The sequence below is a fragment of the Rhincodon typus genome, chromosome 19 (assembly GCF_021869965.1).
Source record: "Rhincodon typus isolate 14 chromosome 19, sRhiTyp1.1, whole genome shotgun sequence".
In the NCBI taxonomy this organism is placed as follows: domain Eukaryota; kingdom Metazoa; phylum Chordata; class Chondrichthyes; order Orectolobiformes; family Rhincodontidae; genus Rhincodon; species Rhincodon typus.
In genome coordinates, this window is record NC_063350.1 from 19,494,249 (window position 1) to 19,497,814 (window position 3,566).

A 3,566-nucleotide genomic window follows, 5' to 3' on the forward strand; every position below is an offset into this window, starting at 1 on the left:
CCAGCAACTTTGTTTTTGTTCCTGATTTACAGCATCTGCAGTTCTTTCAGTTTTTTTTACATTGCATAAATACGTTGCATCAATATTTACAACAGAGGACAAAGTCAACATGTCAGATGTCCCAAACAAACTAATATTGAATCTGGTTCAAGAATTAGCATAAAAGTAATGAAAAAGATCCTGGTATGAAATGACAAATCTTCAGAACCAGATGACTTCCATTCAAGGTTTTTTAAAAAACGCCGATGAGAACATTCTAGATACATTAACTATTGTCTGCTCTTAATTCACAGACCACTGTATTTGATTGCAAACTTGAGCATGTCCCAACTTAACAAACAAAGGTGAAAGAAACCACGGGGTTGGTCATGATATCTCTTATTTGGAAATTGCTCAAGCATATCAAGAAGGATAGGGTAACTGATCATTTTGAAAATTTTCAATTGATCAAAGAAATCTGAAATGGAGTTGGAAAGTGTGCTTTGTTGAATTTGATTGAATTTTTTTGAACTAACAAGGGAATGTGAATGGAAATTTGTTATTTGGATTTCCAGAAGACATTTGATAAACTCCAGCAAAATGGAATGTTAACTAAAGCTGAGGTTCATGGAATTTAGACAAATTATTGACTGATCAAGAAACGGCTGAATGGCAGGAGAGGGAGTCAGAATAATCTACAGGTACTCCAATTGGTGGAATGTGACTAGTAGTGTTTTGTAAAGATCTGATCTGGGGCCTCAATTACTCACAATATTCATTAACAACTCAGATGATGGGATAGGACAACACATATACAAACTTGCTAATAGCACAAAAGTTGATTTAATAGGAGGCTGAGAATTGGAATCATAAAATTACTAAGGGACAGATTATATGAATGGACAAGACTACAGGGTAAAAACATTCTTCACTTATACAAAACCCAGCGTACACCATGTTTGGAGTCTGGTGAACAGTTCTGGACACACTTTAGGAGGAATTGTTTGGTCTTGAAGGGAGCAGTGAAGGCTGGATCGTTATATATATTCAAGGCTGGGTTAGACAGATTTCAATTTACAACTGTGTCAAGGATTGTGGCAGAAAGGCAGAAAGTGAAGTTAAAGCCATAATCGAATCAGCTATGAACCTATTGAATGACAGGGCAGGCATGGTGAGCCAAATGGCTACTCCTCTTCCTATTTCTCATGGTCTTATGAAGAAAACGAAAATTCTCTGGCAGCTTAACAAAAGTGTGAAGCAGTTACTTTAATTCCACTGAAGTGCTGTACGCTTTCTATTTTGCAGTCCTCACTTTAAACTAGAATATGCACCATGAGTTCATTTGTGAACAAATTTCAGTAATAAAAACCCATCTGGAATGATTCATAGCCTAGTCGTTTTACCTAAGTACACAGTAGGAATGACAAAAAGAATTAAGTACTGGAAGGCAAAATTTTGGATATGTGTTATAGATCTGGATTTGTCTGCAATACAGCAGGAGATAGTTTATAATATGTAGCGGTGATTTTATTCATGAACAAGGAATTGAAATATTCTCATAGCCAGCTGAGATATTTGTGGTACACTCTGAAATGTTATTTGTGAGCTTACTTTCGTCTCTGCGTAATAACCTCTTACAATTTTTAAAAAATATCCTATCTTCCTATTTTGGAGCACAGCCGTAACAAATTTTTGTATGTCAAAGCTCAGCAGCTGCCATTATTAACTTGATGCGGAGTCTTTGATTGCCGCGGACAGCTGATGATCTACATAATGATGATTCTCAGTTAATCTGGCAGGCTTCCAAATGAACTGCGTCCACTGTAGTTTTCAGGCTGCTGCATTGCAACGAGTGTTGAAAGTCAATTAATTACCTTTTTTCGAAAATCAAAATTCACTCATTCTCAGATCACTCAACTGTGTAATGGAAAAGGGAGCGAAACAGACTGCAGTGAGCAGGAAGGGAATTACATGACAAAGTGAAGGATGGCCTTTGAAAAGCATTGCAGCCAAGAAAGATGCGTCAGTATTTATTTCAATATTTAAAATATACAGAGGTAATGCTGAATCACAGTTTTTCTGAATATATTTTCTTCCTTATTTGAAAAATAGCAGCACACATTTTCGCTCCATTTTCCACAGCTATTTTGTGTTCTTGATGGGTTGAAGCTTGCATATCTGAAGAAGATTGTAGTCAAGAGTGTAAGTATGGGATGTATATCCATTCATTCATGCAAAAAATGCTGAAAACATTTAATGTGAAACAATTACAGTTGCACTCAACCCTTAGTGAATCATTTGTTGAATTCCACAACTGCATGAATCTGGAGGGTCTATGGTCATTGTCATAGTGCTTTCAATATAGTTTAAACTGAAATCTGATATGACACAATTATATTGAGATATGCTGCATTGGTCCTACAGTTAATATCCATTATGTACATTTTTTTTAGAAATAGCATGAAAGTTGTCATGAGCATTGCAATAGTGCATTCTTGGTTGAGTAAGAAGTTTGTGGTTTCAAGATCCATTCTAGAGGTTTGAGTATAATATTAACCTATTCTGACGAAAGACCATTGACGTGAAACATTGCACTAGATACTACGTGCCCCTGCTGGGTGTGCCTAGGACAGGGGATAATGCTTCACAGCTCACAGCCACTCTGAGGATCCATGCACGTCAATCAGTGTGCTGAAGCGTTCACTGCTAGATTCTGCACCCGCTGGCACTCACAAGCCTTGGAAGTTCACTGAGCCAAATAGAGGGAATGAGGCAGTGGGTCTTGTAATACAGGGATTCTATCTTCCAGTCATCTGTCATTATTATTCTCCAGCACCTTACCTTTCAACAAGGCACTTTTTTCAATCTTCTTTTATTTTTAACTATTGACTGAAGTAGTTGGTTTGTTCTTTCACAGGATGTGGGCATTGTTAGCTAGGCCAGCACGTATTGCCCACATCCCTAATTACCCTTGAGAATATGGAGGTGAGCTGCCTTCTTGAACTGCTGCAGTCCTGCAGGGATACTTAGTGCCGTTAGGAAGAGAGCTCCAGGATTTTGACACAGCGACAATAAGTAACAATGATACAATTCATGAAGGTGTATGATCCAGAGAGAACCTTGCAGATGTTGATATTCCCAACTTTGTCCTTCTAGATGGAAGAGATTGTGGGTTTGGAAGATACTTTTGAAGGAAATCTTGGTGAGTTACCACAGTGCATCTTTTATATGGTACACACTACTACCTTTGTGTCGGTGATGAAGGGAGTTGAATGTGCAAGGTGGTAGATTGGATTTCACTGCTTTGTCTTCGATAGTGTCATGCTTCCTGAGTAATTGAGGGGCTGCATCCATATAGGCAAGTGGAGAGTATGCCACCACACCTCTGACTTTTGTTTTGTAATTAGCGGACAGACAATATAGAGACAGGAGATGAGTTATTTGCCACAGGTTGTCTAACCTCTCATCTGCTCATGTATTAACACTGCATATGTGGCTGGTCCAGTTCAATTTCTGGTCAATGGTAACCTGCAGAATGTTAACGAGGGATCTGCCAGTGGCAATGCCATTGACGTTAAGTTGTGATG